Source organism: Mustelus asterias, unplaced genomic scaffold (genome assembly GCF_964213995.1).
Source record: "Mustelus asterias unplaced genomic scaffold, sMusAst1.hap1.1 HAP1_SCAFFOLD_3284, whole genome shotgun sequence".
NCBI classification, from domain to species: domain Eukaryota; kingdom Metazoa; phylum Chordata; class Chondrichthyes; order Carcharhiniformes; family Triakidae; genus Mustelus; species Mustelus asterias.
In genome coordinates this window covers 2368-20537 of record NW_027593229.1, presented here as the reverse complement: position 1 = coordinate 20537, position 18170 = coordinate 2368, and the positions used below count along the sequence as shown (strand labels likewise).

Here is an 18170-nt window from a genome sequence, read left to right as displayed (position 1 = left end):
CTTGAGGAAGAAAGTGCCAGAGACTCTCGCCCTCTGAGAGAAAATATTTCTCCCCCATCTCCGTCGGAAATGGGCCACCCCTTCTTTTTAAACAGTGACATGTGCTTTTAGACTGTTGTCTTCCTTTCGTGTTTAATTTGGAGCAACAGGTTTGAGTTTGCGTTTGAGAAGGGGCAGCAAGCTAAGAAGAAGTGTTTTCCCTCTCTCTCTCTCTGTTGTTTCGCAAAATTCTGTTGTCCTGAAGGGGGAAAATCTGCTGTTGTTTGGGGGTGGGAGGGGCGGCGGGGGGAGCTAGACCAGAGTCTCTCTGGTGCTTTGGGAAGCTGTCGTGTCTTCAAACTGTTCGGAGTGAATCCAGAGAACCGCAGACTTCAACCAAAGGACCCAATTTCCAGTATCACGTGAGCAGTAGTCTGTGCTGTACTGAACCTGTCTATGACAAGGGTTTTGGTTTGATTGGAATGCATTGGTTAAGGGTTATACATTATAGTGGTTGTTTTGCTTCCTGCTTGTAATTGATAAAAGTTCTTGCTAATTTTCTTATTGTACGTGTTAACTATATTCTTAAATAAACCCTGTTTGGTAAAAGCTCCCTAGTGGGTCACTTGAATCATACCTGAAGTGGAACATTTCATGTTATCCTAGCCAAGAGGCAAAACCTATGATTCAGGTGGGCTTCATAAAACCCATTGGAGTTCTGAACCTGAACCATAACATAAGTCATTGATATAAATTGTAAGGAGTTGGGACTCCAGCACTGATCCCTGTGGCACACCCACTCCTCACATCCAACCAGAAAAAAGACCCATTTATGCCAACTCTCTGCTTCCTGTTAGTCACCCAATCATCAATCCTTGCCAATATGTTACCCCTGACACCGTGAGCTTTTATACAAAGAGGACAAAGAGAAGTACAGCACAGGGACAGGCCCTTCGGCCCTCCAAACCCGTGCTGACCACGATACCATAACTAACCTAAAAAAAACTTTCTGCCCTAACTTGGTCCCTCTATTCCCTCCGTATTCATGGATCCATTCAGATGCCTCTTAAATGTTGCTAATGTGTCCGCTTCCACCACCTCCTCTGCGTTCCAGGCACCCGCCACTCTCTGCGTGAAAAACTTGCCTCCCGCACACCTCCCTCAAACCTTTCCACTCTCACCTGGAACCTGTGCCCCCCCGTGTAATTGACACTTCCACCCTGGGGGAAAGGCCTCTGACTATCCACTCTGTCTACACCTCTCATCATTTTGCAGACCTCTATGAGGTCTCCCCTCAGCCTCCGTCTTTCCACTGACAACAATCCGAGTTTATCCAACCTCTCCTCATAGCCAAAGCCCTCGAGACCAGGCCAACATCCTGGTGAACCTTCTTTGCACTCTGTCCAAAGCTTCCTTCTGGTAGTGTGGCGACCAGAACTGCCCGCAATACTCCAAATGTGGCCTAAACAAGGTTTTATGCAGCTGCAACCTGATTTCCCAACTCTTGTACTCAATGCCCCGGCTGATGAAGGCAAGAATGCCATTTGCTTTCTTAATCACCTTGGCTACCTGTTTGGCACTTTTAGGAAACTGTGGATCTGCGTGCCCAGATCCCTCAGTGTGTTAATGTTCCTAAGAGTTCTGCCATTTACAGTATTATTCACACCTGAATTTGATCCTCCAAAATGCATCACCCTCGCGTTTGTCCGTATTAAACACCATCTGCCATTTCTATGCCCAAGTCTCCAATCTATCTATATCCATAAGGCCATAAGACCATAAGATATAGGAGCAGAATTAGGCCACTCGGCCCATCGAGTCTGCTCCGCCATTCAATCATGGCTGATATTTTTCTCATCCCCGTTCTCCTGCCTTTTCCCCATAACCCCTGATCCTCTTATTCATCAAGAACCTGTCTATCTCTGTCTTAAAGACACTCAATGACCCGGCCTCCACAGCCTTCTGCGGCAAAGAGTTCCACAGATTCACCACTCTCTGGCTGAAGAAATTCCTCCTCATCTCTGTTTTAAAGGATCGTCCCTTTAGCCTGAGGTTGTGCTCTCTGGTTCTAGTTTCTCCTACTAGTGGAAACAACCTCTCCACGTCCGCTCTATCCAGGCCTCGCAGTATTCTGTAAGTTCCAATAAGATCCCCCCCCCCCTCATCCTTCTAAACTCCAACGAGTACAGACCCAGAGTCCTCAACCGTTCCTCATACGACAAGCTCTTCATTCCAGGGATCATTCTTGTGAACCTCCTCTGGACCCTTTCCAAGGCCGGCACATCCTTCCTTAGATACGGGGCCCAAAACTGCTCACAATACTCCAAATGGGGTCTGACCAGAGCCTTATACAGCCTCAGAAGTACATCCCTGCTCTTGTATTCTAGCCCTCTCGACATGAATGCTGACATTGCATTTGCCTTCCTAACTGCCGACTGAACCTGCACGTTGACCTTAAGAGAATCTTGAACCAGGACTCCCAAGTCCCTTTGGGCTTCAGATTTCCAAAGTCTTTCCCCATTTAGAAAATAGTCTACACCTCTATTCCTCCTTCCAAAGTGCGTAACCTCACACTTTCCCACGTTGTATTCACTCTGCCACTTCTTTGCCCACTCTCCTAACCTGTCCAAGTCCTTCTGCAGCCCCCCATATTGTATTCTCCGATTACCCCCGGCACTATCAGCAACTCCGCCAACCTTTGTGTCATCCGCAAACTCACTAGTCAGACCACCTCCAGATCATTTATATATATTAAAGTTTAAAGTTTTTTAAAAGTCTATTTATTAGTGTCACAAGTCGGCTTACATTAACACTGCAATGAAGTTACTGTGAAAATCCCCTAGTTGCCACACTCCGGCGCCTGTTCGGGTACATTGAGGGAGAATTTAGCACGGCCAATGCACCCTAACCAGCACATCTTTCGGACTGTGGGAGGAAACCGGAGGACCCGGAGGAAACCCACGCAGACACGGGGGGAGAACGTGCAGACTCCGCACAGACAGTGACCCGAGCCGGGAATCGAACCCGGGTCCCTGGCGCTGTGAGGCAGCAGTGCTAACCACTGTGCCACCGTGCCTACACTGTGTCACCTGTACTACAAACTACACTACATTGGTTCCAATGTGATATCCCTTTCACAAAACCATGTAGACTCTGCCTGGTCGCCATCAATCACCGATCCCTGCGGAACACCACGATCTACAGATCTCCGTTCTGAAAAACACCCTTCCACCGCTAGTCTGTCTTCCATAATCAACATTCTTACTGTGCTTACCCCAGTCCAATGCCAGCATCTCCACATCATGGCTCCTATAACCAAGCCAGTTTCTGTACCCATCTAGCCAGCCCAACCCGAATCCCATGTGATTTTAGTTTTGGTACCAGTCTGCCAATGTGTACAGTACATCCACCGGTTCCCCTCTATCTACATGTGACCCCTTCAAAGAACTCCACTACATTGGTTCCGATGTGATATCCCTTTCACAAAACCATGTAGACTCTGCCTGGTCGCCATCAATTACCACAATGCCGCGCTGTAACATCTTTAATGAACATTTCTCCATAGAGGATGTGAAGCTCGCTGGCCTGTAGTTCCCCGCTTGCCGTTTCCTTCCCCCTTTTCCGGATGGGGCTGCCCAACATACAGGCAGCCGAGCTTGGCCACTTGGCATGTCCATTTGGCTCAGTTTACGCATGTTATTAGTCCTTGTGGCGCCCAGGTTGGCACAGGTTCACCGCTGGGATAGTCTGCCGCCATTCCTCAATGGCCAACTGACCCGGGATCCTTGGCACCTCCGTCGCACGGGCGTGATTGGTCCATTCCTTCCTCGCTCCGCCATCACCTTCTCCCTCCCCTTCGGACTCACTACCCCCCGGGACCACGGACACCCCCCCATTCCCACCACCCCCCCCATATGCACCCACACATACAAACACCCCCACACATACAAACACCCACACACACACACACCCACACACACACTCACACATACCCCCACACATACAAACACCCCCACACACACACACACCCACACATACAAACATCCACACACACACACACACCACCACAGATACAAACACTTCCACACACACACTCACACACCCACACATACACACACCCACACACACACACACCCACACATACAAACACTCCCACACACACACTCACACACCCACACATACAAACACCCACACACACACACACCCACACATACAAACATCCACACACACACACACACACACCACCACAGATACAAACACTCCCACACCCCCACACATACAAAACCCACACACACCCCCACACATACAAACACCCACACACACACTCACACACACACTAACACCCACACACACACCCACACACATACAAACACCCACACACACACGCACCCATACACATACCCACACACACACGCACCCACACACACACACACACCCCCACACACACACACCACCACACACACACACCACCACACATACAAACACTCCCACACCCCCACACATACAAAATCCACACACACACCCCCACACATACAAACACTCACACACACACTCACACACACACTCACACACACAAACACCTACACGCACACACACACCCCACACATACAAAGGCCCACACACAACACAGACACACACCCACACATACAAACGCCCACACACAACACAGACACACACCCACACATACAAACGCCCACAAACACCCCCACACATAGAAACACCCACGCTCACACACAAACATACAAAGGCCCACACACACACACACACATATAAATGGCCACACACACACCCACACACGCCCCCACACATACAAACACCCCCCACCCCCCATACACACACACACATATAAACGGCCACACACACACACACAACCACACACGCCCCCACACATACAAACACCCCCCCACCCCCCCACACACACACACGAGTCAAACATTCTCGCCCTTGTCCCTGGTCCGCGCCGATTCCCCCTCCCGGCCCCCGGCGTAACCGTTGGCTCTCCTCTGCTGCTTGCGGCGGGCTCTCCGCTTGGCGCGGCGGGCGGCGGGCAGGGGGGAGGACAGGCCGCTCCGGGCCGAGCGCCGGTCCGACTCCTCCGCGTCGATGAAGGCCAAGTCCTCGCCCAAGAAGTCAATGGGTTGCGAGTCGTCCTCGGGAGCCGGGGGTTCCCCTCCCCGGAGGGAAGGGGCGGAGCCGGGCGACGAGGCCTCCTCCCCGGGGGACAGGGGCTCCGTCCCCGGCGCTGCGGACCCCGGCCCCCGTTGGAACTTGTCGTGGAACTCCAAACTGAGGCGCCGGCGGCTCACTTTGATCTCTGTGGTGAGGTTGGCCGTCCAGTTGGCAGCTTGGGCCGTCAGCCCTCCCATCTGTGGGTGGAGAGAGAGAGAGAGAGAGAGGGGGGCAACACAGTCAGTGAACTGCAGTTTCACTATCCTTCCCCCGGCTATTCAACCAGGACGGGACTTGATGGTTTGAGTTATAAACCAGTTGTGGGCAAGTCAATGGCAGATGCAGTTTAATTTGGATAAATGTGAGGTTACTCACGTTGGATGCAAAAACAAGGCAGCAGATTACTATCTGAATGGCTGTAAATTGGGAGAGGGGAGTGTGCAGAGGGACCCGGGCGTCCTTCTGCACCAGTCGCTGAAGGTAAGCATGCAGGTGCAGCAGGCGGTAAAGAAGGCAAATGGCATGTTGGCCTTCATTGCGAGAGGTTTCGAGTACAGGAGCGAGGGATGTGTTGCAATTATACAGGTCCTTGGTGAGGCCACACTTAGAGTATTGTGTGCAGTTTTGGTCCCCTTTTCTGAGGAAGGATGTTCTTGCTCTCGAGGGAGTGCAGCGAAGGTTTACCAGGCTGATTCCGGGGACTGATGTATGAGGAGAGATTGACTAGGTTAGGATTTTTTTCGCTGGAGTTCGGACGAATGAGGGGAGGGATCTCATAGAGACTTATAAAATTCTAACAGGACTGAGACAGGGTAGATGCAGGGAGGATGTTCCCGATGGGCGGCACGGCAGCACAGTGGTTAGCACTGCTGCTTCACAGCTCCAGGATCCTGGGTTCGATTCCCGGCCCAGGTCACTGTCTGTGTGGAGTTTGCACATTCTCCTCGTGTCTGCGTGGGTTTCCTCCGGGTGCTCCGGTTTCCTCCCACAGTCCAAAGATGTGCGGGTTAGGTTGATTGGCCAGGTTAAAAATTGCCCCTGAGATACGTAGGTTAGTGGGATTAGCGGGAACATATGTGGGGGTAGGGCCTGGGTGGGATTGTGGTCGGTGCAGACTTGATGGGCCGAATGGCCTCCTTCTGCACTGTAGGGTTTCTATGATTTCTATGATTTCTATGATGGTGGGGGGAGTCCAGAACCAGGGGGGTCACAGTCTGAGGATTCGGGGGAGACCATTTAGGACGGAGGTGAGGAGACATTTCTTCACCCGGTGAGCCTGTGGAATTCATCACCCACAGGAAGTAGTTGATGCCAAAACATTGAATGTATTCAAGAGGCGGCTGGATACAGCACTTGGGGCAAACGGGGTCAAAGGTTATGGGGAGAAAGCAGGATTAGGCTATTGAGTTGGATGATCAGCCGTGATGGTGATGAATGGCGGAGCAGGCTCGAAGGGCCGAATGGCCTCCTCCTGTCCCTACCTTCTATGTTTCTATGTTTCTGTAAGGAGAACCAATCTGTCTGTCTCTCTCACGGGGTCCAGGGTGAGGTATCTAAATGGATACAAAATTGGCTTCTTGACAGAAGGTGGTTGTAGAGGATTGTTTTTCAAACTGGAGGCCTGTGACCAGCGGTGTGCCTCAGGGATCGGTGCTGGGCCCACTGTTGTTTGTCATTTATATTAATGATTTGGATGGGAATGTAGGAGGCATGGTTAGTGGGTTTGCAGATGACACCAAGATTGGTGGCATAGTGGACAGTGAAGAACGTTATCTCTGATTGCAGAGGGATCTTGATCAATTGGGCCAGTGGGCTGATGAATGGCAGATGGAGTTTAATTTAGATAAATGTAAGGTGATGCATTTTGGTAGATTGAACCAGGGCAGGACTTACTCAGTTGATGGTAGGGCGTTGGGGAGAGTTACAGAACAAAGAGATCTAGGGGTACAGGTTCATAGCTCCTTAAAAGTGGAATCACAGGTGGACAGAGTGGTGAAGAAGGCATTCGGCATGCTTGGTTTCATCGGTCAGAACATTGAATACAGGAGTTGGGACGTCTTGTTGAAGTTGTACAAGACATTGGTAAGGCCACACTTGGAATACTGTGTACAGTTCTGGTCACCCTATTATAGAAAGGATATTATTAAACTAGAAAGAGTGCAGAAAAGATTTACTCGGATGCTACCGGGACTTGATGGATTGAGTTATAAGGAGAGGCTGGATAGACTGGGACTTTTTTCTCTGGAACGTAGGAGGCTGAGGGGTGACCTTATAGAGGTCTATAAAATAATGAGGGGCACAGATCAGCTAGATAGTCAATATCTTTTCCCAAAGGGAGGGGAGTCTAAAACTAGAGGGCATAGGTTTAAGGTGAGAGATACAAAAGTGTCCAGAGGGGCAATTTTTTCACACAGAGGGTGGTGAGTGTCTGGAACAAGCTGCCAGAGGTAGTAGTAGAGGCGGGTACAATTTTGTCTTTTAAAAAGCATTTACATGTGTAAGATGGGTATAGAGGGATATGGGCCAAACGTGGGCAATTGGGACTAGCTTAGTGGATAAAGAAAAGGGCGGCATGGACAAGTTGGGCCGAAGGGCCTGTTTCCATGCTGTAAATCTCTATGACTCCGTATGGGGCATTGCGGCCCATTTCCGAAACCGCCAATTACCGGGGTTGAAGATACTTGAATGGGATTGGAAATCATTGGGGTGGGGGTTCGAATCCGCGTGGGGATGGGTATATACTGAATGGCAGGGTGGAAAAACAGTCTTGGGCAGAACCTTCCCCCTCACAAAGAGTTTGGGAAGTTGAGAAACAGCCTAGCTTCCTAGAGCCAGGGCCAGGCTACCCGGAGCAGTTAAAGGCAGTTAAATCAATAGTTATCTCTTAACTCTGTCAGCTTCAGATATGCCTTAATGGAGCTCACCATTTAACCAGCGACAAGTACCAAATGAGACAGCGCTTACAGACAGCGGACAACTACCAAAGAACTTCAAATCTTTTCCAAGCCACCAGACTTGGTTGTATATAGATTGTTTTGAGATTGACTAAGATTCTGTTACTATTGTTTTGGTACTGAATGATCCTTGTCTTTATTTGAACAGCATTTCAGTCGAAAGAATCCTTTAAGTAATATGTTACTGGTTTAGTTAAAATTCCCTGGTTGGTTGAATAAAATAACTTGTTAATTATTCTCTTAAAGCAAGTGTCAGATATCTATGTTAATGAACCTCTAAATGTGGTGGCACAATGGTTAGCACTGCTGCCTCACAGCGCCAGGGACCCGGGTTCAATTCCCGGCTTGGGTCACTGTCTGTGCGGAGTCTGCACATTCCCCCCGTGTCTGCGTAGGTTTCCTCCGGGTGCTCCAGTTTCCTCCCACAGATGTGCTTAGGTGGATTGGCCGTGCTAAATTGTCCCTTAGTGTCAGGGGGACTAGCTAGGGTAGTAGTTTTTCTATGTTTCTATGTAAGTCTAGAAGGTAGGGATGTGTTCGGCACAACTTGTGGGCCGAAGGGCCTGTTTGTGCTGTAGTTTTTCTATGTTTCTAAATGCATGGGGTTATGGGGATAGGACCTGGATGGTATTGTTGTCAGTGGAGACTCGATGGGCTGAATGGCCTCCTTCTGCACTGTAGGATTCTATGATTCTAATCCCAATTTTCCTTTCGCAGCCAGTTCTATTATCGGTTCCGTTATGTTTGTAACCGACAGCCCCTGTTGCTGTTACTGCAGCGGAATCATTGATCTTAATTGCGGCAATGTTTGTTTTAATCTGGGCTAATGCAGAGTTGTTATGTTTCGTGTTTTCCCCCGGGGTTTTTCAGAGTGGGGCTTGATTGACATGGAAATGAGCGGGGCTAGACTTACGGAGAGAAAATAAGCTCAGTTGTTGCTGTCGGGGCTGTAGAAAGGAGTCGCTCTTTGTCTCTCTCTCTGTCTCTGGAGACTGGGATCTGCCAGAAACTAGGTCACTTTTCTGAGGTTCTACAGTTTGGAAGTTAGATCTCTCTCTGGAGGCTGCTGTCTGGGAGTCAGAGGACATGTGTTCTTCCAGAGGAGTTAAAAGGCTGGAAATCTAGAAACCCACATAAGCCTGTGTGTTTTTGCCAACTGATTCTGAGGAGGGGGGGTTTACGCCTGTGGGGATATTGCTTATATTGGAACTATAGATTAGCAGTTAAGAATCATACCTTTCATTGTTTAAGTATTTCAACTGATAAAAGTTATGCTAATTCTTTTTGTTATATTTTAACTGTGTTCTTAAATAAAGTTGGTTTTAATGAAAGCTTCCCTGTGCGTCAATAGAATCACACCTGGAGTGAAGGATGTAGGTGTCACGGTGGCACTGCTGCCTCCCAGCAGTGGGGTCATTGGAATCATACCAGGAGTGAAACATTTTATTCTCACACGAATGCCAAAAATCACAAATAGTTGGGGTCGAGGCGAACTTTATATTATACCTTGGAAATCTCTGATCAGTGGCGGAGAACGGGAGTTATTGCGCTTTTCTTACCTCAGCCCGGGTCCTCCTGGAGAGAGCTCGGAGCCAATCACCAATCATCGAGAGGATGGCAGCAAAGTAGGCGAGGCCCAGGAGAATCCAGAACCACACGAGGGGTTTATACCAAACCTTATAAACCCGGTTCGAATCCCCGCCTAGGGCGAGAGGGAACGTTCCAGGAGTTAGCCAATATCAGGAGGTCAAGCAAGGGGGCGCCAGAGTGCAAACAAAAGGAGCAATTGGAGGCCTTTCGGCCCTCCCTCCCCCTCCCGGTCTCGGGCCCACTCCAGGACTCAGTGAGATCCGATTATGTGAGGCCTTTGCCCCACTTTCAAGTCTGCCTCTTCATAGCTAGACCAGAAACTCAACTGGGACCCAACCATAGAAACCCTACAGTGCAGAAGGAGGCCATTCGGCCCATCGAGTCTGCACCGACCACAATCCCACCCAGGCCCTACCCCCACATATTTACCCGCTAATCCCTCTAACCTACGCATCCCAGGACTCTAAGGGGCAATTTTTAACCTGGCCAATCAACCTAACCTGCACATCTTTGGACTGTGGGAGGAAACCGGAGCACCCGGAGAAAACCCATGCAGACACGAGGAGAATGTGCAAACTCCACACAGACAGTGACCCGAGCCGGGAATCGAACCTGGGGCCCTGGAGCTGTGAAGCAGCAGTGCTAACCCACTGTGCCACCGTGCCTCAGTATATAAATACTGAGGCTACCAGAGCAGGTCAGAGGCTGGGAATCCTGCGGAGAGTAACTCACCTCCCAACTCCCCCCAAAGTCTGTCCACTGGGAATCCTGCGGAGAGTAACTCACCTCCCAACTCCCCCCAAAGCCTGTCCACTGGGAATCCTGCGGAGAGTAACTCACCTCCTGACTCCCCCAAAGCCTGTCCACCATCGACAAGGACACAAGTCAGGAGTGCGATGGAACACTCCCCACTTGCCTGGATGAGTGCGGCTCCCAACAACACTCGAGAAGCTCGACACCATCCAGGACAAAGCAGCCCCGCTCGATCGACACGCTAACCACAAACACTCACTCCCTCCACCACCGACGCACAGTGGCAGCAGTGTGTACCATCTACAAGATGCACTGCAGCGACTCGCCAAGGCTCCTTCGACAGCACCTTCCAAACCCGCCACCTCTACCACCTAGAAGGACAAGGGGGGGGGGCAGCAGACACATGGGGAACACCCCCACCTGCAAGCTCCCCCTCCGAGCCACTCACCATCCCGACTTGGAAATATATCGGCCGTTCCTTCGCTGTGGCTGGGGTCAAAATCCTGGAACTCCCTCCCTAACAGCACTGTGGGTGTACCTACACCACACGGGGACTGACTGATGTCCAATCACAATCCTGGAACTCCCTCCCTAACAGCACTGTGGGTGTACCTACACCACACACGGGGACTGACTGATGTCCAATCACAATCCTGGAACTCCCTCCCTAACAGCACGGTGGGTGTACCTACACCACGCGGGGACTGCAGCGGGTTCAAGATGGCGGCTCACCCACCACCTTCTCAAGGGGGCAATTAGGGATGGGGGATAAAGGTTGGGCCCGGCCAGCGAATGAATAAACTCCAATGAGTAAAGGCTCAATCTTTCCTCACAAAGTTGGGCCAATACCATGAAACCATAAGATACAGGAGCTGCATTAGGCCATTCGGCCCATCTGCTCCGCCATGGCTGATAAGTTTCTCAACCCCATTCTCCCGCCTTTTCCCCATGACCTTTCACCCCCCCCTCACCAATCGAGAATCTATCTCTGTCTCCAATACACTCAATGACCCGGCCTCCCTCTGTGGCAACGAGTTCCACAGATTCACCCACCCTCTGGCTGAAGAAATTCCTCCTCATCTCGGTTCTAAAGGGTCCGTCCCTTTACTCTGAGGCCGAGCCCTCGAATCCCAGTCTCCCCGACTAATGGAAACATCTTCCCCACGTCCACTCTATCCAGGCCTTTCCGTATTCTGGAAGTTTCAATGAGATCCCCCTCTCATCCTTCTAAACTCTCATCAAGTACAGACCCAGAATCCTCAACCGTTCCTCATGCGACAACCTCTTCATTCCCGGGATCATTCTTGTGAACCTCCTCTGGACCCTTTCCAAGGCCGGCACATCCTTCCTTAGATACGGGGCCCAAAACTGCTCTCAATACTCCAAATGGGGTCTGACCAGAGCCTTATACAGCCTCAGAAGTACATCCCTGCTCTTGTATTCTAGCCCTCTCGACATGAGTGCTGGCATTGCGTTTGCCACGGGGATTGGGGAGAATGTGGGACTCGCTCCCACGGGGACTGGGGGAGAATGTGGGACTCGCTCCCATGGGGACTGGGGGAGAATGTGGGACTCGCTCCCATGGGCGAATAAGGAGAATGTGGGACTCGCTCCCATGGGCGAATAGGGAGAATGTGGGACTCGCTCCCACAGGGAGTGGGGAGAATGTGGGACTCGCTCCCACGGGGAGTGGGGGAGAATGTGGGACTCGCTCCCACGGGGAGCGGGGAGAATGTGGGATTCGCTCCGACGGGAATTGGGAGACAATGTGGAACCCGCTCCTACGAGATGGGGGAGAATGTGGGACTCGCTCCCATGGGGAGTGGGGAAGAATTTGGGATTCGCTCCCACGGGGGAAAATTGGGAGAATGTGGGACTCGCTCCCACGGGGAGTGGGGAGAATGTGGGACTCGCTCCCATGGGGACTGGGGGAGAATGTGGGACTCGCTCCCACGGGGACTGGGGGAGAATGTGGGACTCGCTCCCATGGGCGAATAGGGAGAATGTGGGACTCACTCCCATGGGCGAATAGGGAGAATGTGGGACTCGCTCCCACAGGGAGTGGGGAGAATGTGGGACTCGCTCCCACGGGGAGCGGGGAGAATGTGGGATTCGCTCCGACGGGAATTGGGAGACAATGTGGAACTCGCTCCTACAGGATGGGGGAGAATGTGGGACTCGCTCCCATGGGGAGTGGGGAGAATGTGGGACTCGCGCCCATGGGGACTGGGGGAGAATGTGCAACTCGTTCCCATGGGGGAAAATTGGGAGAATGTGGGACTCGCTCCCATGGGGAGTGGGGAAGAATTTGGGATTCGCTCCCACGGGGGAAAATTGGGAGAATGTGGGACTCGCTCCCACGGGGAGTGGGGAGAATGTGGGACTCGCTCCCATGAGGAGTGGGGGGGAATGTGGGATTCACTCCCATGGGGGAAAATTGGGAGAATGTGGGAGTCACTCCCATGGGGGGCAGGCAGAGTGTGGGACTCACTCCCACGGGGAGCGGGCAGAATGTGGGACTCGCTCCCACGGGAGAGTGGGGGACAATGTGGGACTCACTCCCATGGGGGTGTGGGGAGAATGTGCAACTTGTTCCCACGGAGAAAAATGGGAGAATGTGGAGCTCGCTCCCTCGGGGAGTGGGGGAGAATGTGGGACTCGCTCCCATGGGGAATGGGGGAAAATGTGGACCTCACTCTAATCAGGATCACTCTTTCTGAACCTACCCTGTCTAACCTCAGCGCCAAACGGGGCTGGATTGAACTGGAGAGAATTCTGGGATGTCCCCTCAGAAGGACATTGTCATCGACTTCAGGAACATGCCCCTGTCTACATTAATAGGGATGAAGTGGAAATGGTCGAGAGCTTCAGGTTTTTAGGTGTCCAGATCACCAACAACCTGTCCTGGTCCCCCCATGCCGACACTATAGTTAAGAAAGCCCCACCAATGCCTCTACTTTCTCAGGAGGCGAAGGAAATTTGGCATGTCCGCTACGAATCTCACCAACATTTACAGCTGCACCATAGAAAGCATCCTTTCTGGATGTATCACAGCTTGGTCTGGGGCTCCTGCTCTGCCCAAGACTGCAAGAAACTACAAAAGCTCGCGAATGTAGCCCAGTCCATCACGCAAACCAGCCTCCCATCCATTGACTCTGTCTACACTTCCCGCTGCCTCGGGGAAAAGCAGCCAGCATAATTAAGGACCCCACACACACCCCGGACATTCTCTCTTCCACCTTCTTCCGTCGGGAAAAAGATACAAAAGTCTGAGGTCACTTACCGACCGACTCAAGAACAGCTTCTTCCCTGCTGCTGTCAGACTTTTGAATGGACCGATCTCGCATTAAGTTGATCTTTCTCTACACCCTAGCTGTGACTGTAACACTACATTCTGCACTCTCTCCTTTCCTTCTCTATGAACGGTATGCTTTGTCTGTATAGCGTGCAAGAAACAGTACTTTTCACTGTATCCCAATACATGTGACAATAATAAATCAAATCAATTCAGAATGCCAGCCAGGGACAGCCGCACATAAACTCCCTCCACCCAGGGAGCAAGGCAGCAGCCTCCAGTTGTAGGCCTCAAGTAGGCCTCTGAGCCTCTCCAACAAGCCTTGGCCTACCTGCCACGTAGTCTCCAAAGCCGATGGTCGTCAGGGTGATCACCACAAAGTAGACGGAGTCAAGGAGGGGCCAGTCCTCAATCCATCGGAACACCAGGACCGGACAAAAGACAAACATCAGGCAGCCAATCAGGATGAAGAGAAGGGTGGAGAGGACACGAATCACCGTCGGGTTGACCTTCCACCTCTGGAAAAGGTCAAGACCAGGTCAGAACGGACGGGAAGGCTGCCCAGAACTCCCCGCAGCCATCGCGAGACCCCCACCCCCCTTCCCCCAGCCTGCGAGCCCACCCACCCTAATCGAGGGAAGGACAGAATTCTAGGTCGGGGGGAGGTGGTTGGTGTATATTGGGGGGGTTGGAGATATTTGTGAAATGTTGCCAGGCATCCCTCTGCCTCCCACCTCAACCAGCCCACCACCCCGCCTCACAACTTAATTCAAGGAACTCGCTTCCACACGGAGTGGGGGAGAATGTGGGACTCGCTCCCACAGGGAGTGGGGGAGAATGTGGGGCTCGCTCCCATGGGGGGTGGGGGAGAATGTGGGGCTCGCTCCCACGGGGAGTGGGGGAGAATGTGGGACTCGCTCCCATGGGGGGTGGGGGAGAATGTGGGACTCGCTCCCACAGGGAGTGGAGGAGAATGTGGGACTCGCTCCCGCGGGGAGTGGGGGAGAATGTGGGACTCACTCCCACGGGGAGTGGGGGAGAATGTGGGACTCGCTCCCACGGGGAATGGAGGAGAATGTGGGACTTGCTCCCACGGGGAGTCGGGGAGAATGTGGGACTCGCTCCCACAGGGAGTCGGGGCGAATGTGGGACTCGCTCCCACGGGGAATGGGGGAAAATGTGGGACTCACGCCCACGGGGAGTGGGGGAGAATGTGGGACTCACTCCCACAGGGAGTGGGGGAGAATGTGGGACTCACTCCCACGGGGAGTGGGGGAGAATGTGGGACTCACTCCCACGGGGAGTGGGGGAGAATGTGGGACTCACTCCCACGGGGAGTGGAGGAGAATGTGGGACTCACTCCCACGGGGAGTGGGGAGAATGTGGGACTCGCTCCCACAGGGAGTGGGGGTGAATGTGGGACTCACTCCTACAGCGAGTGGGGAGAATGTGGGACTCACTCCCACGGGGAGTGGGGGAGAATGTGGGACTCACTCCCATGGGGAGTGGGGTGAATGTGGGACTCACTCCCACGGGGAGTGGGGGAGAATGTGGGACTCGCTCCCACAGGGAGTGGGGGAGAATGTGGGACTTGCTCCCACAGGGAGTGGGGGAGAATGTGGGACTTGCTCCCACGGGGAAGCGGGGGAGAATGTGGGACTCACTCCCACAGGGAATGGGGGAGAATTTGGAACTCACTCCCATGGGGAGTGGGGTGAATGTGGGACTCGCTCCCACGGGAAGTGGGGGAGGTGAATAGTGTTGATACATCGAAGAGGGGAAGCTGGATAAACACTTGTGGGAGAGAGGAATAGAAGGATTGATGAGGGTAGGGCAGTGGATGTTGTCTACATGGACTTCAGTAAGACCTTTGACAAGGTCCCTCATGGCAGACTGATGCAGAAGGTGAAGTCACATGGGATCAGAGGTGAGCTGGCAAGGTGGATACAAAACTGGCTCCGTCAAAGAAGACAGAGGGTAGCAGTGGAAGGGTGCGTTTCTGAATGGAGGGCTGTGACAAGTGGCATTCCTCAGGAATTAGTGCTGGGACCTTTGCTGTTTGTAATATTTCTAAATTATTTGGAGGAAAATGTAACTGGATTGATTAGTAAGTTTGCGACCGACACAAAGGTTGGTGGATTTGCGGATAGCGATGAGGACCATCAGAGGATACAGCAGGATACAGATCAGTTGGAGACTTGGGCGGAGAGATGGCAGATGGAGTTTAATCCGGACAAATGTGAGGTAATGCATTTTGGAAGGTCTAATACAGATAGAAAATATACAGTAAATGGCAGAACCCTTAAGAGTATTGATAGGCAGAGGGATCTGGGCGTACAGGTACACAGGTCACTGAAAGTGGCAACGCAGGTGGATAAGGTAGTCAAGAAGGCATACGGCATGCTTGCCTTCATCGGCCGGGGCATTGAGTTTAAAAATTGGCAAGTCATGTTGCAGCTTTATAGAACCTTAGTTAGGCCGCACTTGGAATATAGTGTTCGATTCTGGTCGCCACGCTGCCAGAAGGATGTGGAGGCTTTGGAGAGGGTACAGAAAAGATTTACCAGGATGTTGCCTGGTATGGAGGGCATTAGCTATGAGGAGAGGTTGGAGAAACTTGGTTTGTTCTCACTGGAGCGACGGAGGTTGAGGGGGAGACCTGATAGAAGTCCACAAGATTATGAGAGGCATGGACAGAGTGGATAGTCAGAAGCTTTTTCCCCCAGGGTGGAAGAGTTAATTACTAGGGGGGCACAGGTTTAAGGTGCGAGGGGCAAGGTTTAAAGGAGATGTACGAGGCAGATTTTTTACACAGAGGGTGGTGGGTGCCTGGAACTCGCTGCCGGGGGAGGTAGTGGAAGCGGATATGATAGTGACGTTTAAGGGGCGTCTGGATAAATACATGAATGGGATGGGAATGGAGGGATATGGTCCCCAGAAGGGTAGGGGGTTTTAGTTCAGTCGGGCAGCATGGTCGGTGCAGGCTTGGAGGGCCGAAGGGCCTGTTCTTGTGCTGTAATTTTCTTTGTTCTTTAATACGGGGATAGGGGGGAGATGGAGAGGGGGTGGGAAGAGGCTCCTTGGAAGCAGGAACAGCAGAAGATGGGACGAATGGCTTGTTCCTCTTGTTTTCTCCAGAAAACTTACCAGGAAAATCTCCTCCACTTTTCCGATCAGCTGTCCCAGGGCTGATCCCAGCTGGTCACCCACTCCAGCCAGGAGAAAACCCCAAACATCGGAATTCCCACCAAGGCATAGACAATGCAAAAAATCTTCCCGCCTTCCGTCTTGGGCGAGATATTCCCAAATCCTGGAAGAGGTAAGAGAGCAGGATTAGGGCCGGATAGGGAACTTGCCAACGTGGGAGCCACCTTCCAGGAAACACCGGCAGAGAATAATCCCGGCAAATAGTCGGGAAAAGAATGGGAAAGTGGGATGAGACTGGATGGGATATTAAAAGGTGCCGGGAGTGAGGAGGAGAGTGGGATTAGGCTGGGTGGGATATTAAGGGGTGCGGGGAGTGAGTGGGAGGGTGGGATTAGACTGGGTGGGATATTAAAGGGTGCGGGGAGTGAGGGGGAGAGTGGGATTAGACTGGGTGGGATATTAAAGGGTGCGGGGAGTGAGTGGGAGAGTGGGATTAGACTGGGTGGGATATTAAAGGGTCCAGGAGTGAGTGGGAGAGTGGGATTAGACTGGGTGGGATATTAAAGGGTCCGGGGAGTGAGTGGGAGAGTGGGATTAGACTGGGTGGGATATTAAAGGGTGCGGGGAGCGAGGGGGAGAGTGGGATTAGACTGGGTGGGATATTAAAGGGTGCGGGGAGTGAGGGGGGAGAGTGGGATTAGACTGGGTGGGATATTAAAGGGTGCAGGGAGTGAGGGGGAGAGTGGGATTAGACTGGGTGGGATATTAAAGGGTGTGGGGAGTGAGGGGGGAGAGTGGGATTAGACTGGGTGGGATATTAAAGGGTGCGGGGAGTGAGGGGGAGAGTGGGATTAGACTGGGTGGGATATTAAAGGGTGCGGGGAGTGAGGGGGAGAGTGGGATTAGACTGGGTGGGATATTAAAGGGTGCGGGGAGTGAGGGGGAGAGTGGGATTAGACTGGGTGGGATATTAAAGGGTGTGGGGAGTGAGGGGGGAGAGTGGGATTAGACTGGGTGGGATATTAAAGGGTGCGGGGAGTGAGGGGGAGAGTGGGATTAGACTGGGTGGGATATTAAAGGGTGCGGGGAGTGAGGGGGAGAGTGGGATTAGAATGGGTGGGATATTAAAGGGTGCGGGGAGTGAGGGGGAGAGTGGGATTAGACTGGGTGGGATATTAAAGGGTGCGGGGAGTGAGGGGGAGAGTGGGATTAGACTGGGTGGGATATTAAAGGGTGTGGGGAGTGAGGGGGGAGAGTGGGATTAGACTGGGTGGGATATTAAA

At 52.2% G+C, this 18170-nt stretch overlaps 1 pseudogene across 1 annotated transcript; it reads right to left on the bottom strand.

The window, feature by feature from the left end:
* Window positions 1–4907: 4907 nt before the first annotated feature.
* Window positions 4908–17050, bottom strand: LOC144490442 (potassium channel subfamily K member 2-like; annotated as a pseudogene). Its single transcript, XR_013497256.1, has 4 exons — window positions 16888–17050; window positions 14072–14258; window positions 9662–9804; window positions 4908–5345 (listed from the first exon to the last, which is right to left on the bottom strand). The product of XR_013497256.1 is annotated as a potassium channel subfamily K member 2-like (transcript).
* Window positions 17051–18170: the final 1120 nt, after the last annotated feature.